Source organism: Frankliniella occidentalis, unplaced genomic scaffold (genome assembly GCF_000697945.3).
Source record: "Frankliniella occidentalis isolate FOCC.00 unplaced genomic scaffold, Focc_3.1 Scaffold149, whole genome shotgun sequence".
Classification (NCBI taxonomy): Eukaryota; Metazoa; Arthropoda; class Insecta; order Thysanoptera; family Thripidae; genus Frankliniella; species Frankliniella occidentalis.
In genome coordinates, this window is record NW_026267276.1 from 122,557 (window position 1) to 123,905 (window position 1,349).

The following is a 1,349-nucleotide window of genomic DNA, read 5'->3' on the forward strand; positions in this document are numbered from 1 at the left end:
ATTCCAGCCTTTGTCTCGCCGGCCCGACACCGCCGGGCACGCCGCTTGCCCTCCCCCTCCTCTTCCTCCGTCCCTCCCCCTCCGGGGAGACGAATAAATAGGCCTACAGCAGTGAGGATGCTTAGTGTCAGTTGAACACGGCACCTAAACTTGTCGAATACACGAGGACAATAGTCGCCTTTCAAAAAGGAAACTTTTTTAACGCCTATGCGGGCACCAAAACTTATCGAAAACACGGGGATAAGAGTCGCCTTTCAAAAAGGAAACTTTTTCAACGCCTACGCGGGCAACACCACACAAAGGATACTTTTGTCCCGCAGAGGCGGGGATTAGAAGGTAGCCGCCCGCACGGCGACAAAAGTTGCCTTTACGCCAAGGGTAACATTCTTCCCCGCGGCAAGGCAGACTTTGCGGCAGAGGCAACAAATGTTGCCTTGAGCCCGGACACTTTCGGTTGTTGCCACCCTAGGGGCAACATTCACGATTTTTCACTGCCTGGGGAGTAACAACAAAGGCAACCGCTGAAAAAGTTGCCTTTAGGAATTACAGTGCGGCAGAGCGTGTAATTGATATTAAGTGCCTAAGTCTACATAATTGTGCACCGGGGCACGGAGCCACGCTCCGGGAGGGGGGAGGGGGGGGGATGGAGGATTAGCTCCTCGTCCAGGACGGGACGGGCCGTCCTTTCCGACTCGGCACCCTCACATTGTTATTGCTTTTGAGAAGCGTTTTGTCTTAGTGGTAAATTGCTGTATTTTTCTTTCTGTGAGATGGGCGTCTTTTTAATTTTTGTTTTCACTCCCAGAGACAGCATGGGTAGGTGTGCGTTTTAGCTTTGACCTCCAGAGGTGTAAGGACTCCCTACGGAAATGCAACGAGGATAAAAGGTAGTGGGTCTTCGCCCCCACCCCCTTCCCCGTGTCCGCCGAACCTCGCCACCAGGATGTTTATCTGGGGACTGTATTGTGGACGGCGCTTGGTGCACTGACTGTTTGCAACGGCGATAGCAGATCAGTGGAACATGCCCCCGTATCAGTTAATATCTCCGTAATTTGCTGCCTTGTCCCCCCACAACGTTAGTCCGGTCGAGAATGTACCGTGCGCCTCGCGCCCCCTGCCCCTTTCCCTTGCGCGCCCGTCGTCGTGCGAATCGTTTGGATTTCCAGAGTCCACTCCGCACTCCTCCCCTCCCCCCGCCCCTCTGCTCAGTTCATTCACAAAACTTCATTCATTTAGAGAGGAGCGCGGTTTGCGCGTCATGTCCCCGCGCAGGTACATGCCACCGACTTATCGGAGTGGAACAACGAGCAACCAGCCGCGCGCCCCACCTCACCTCACCCCACCCCACC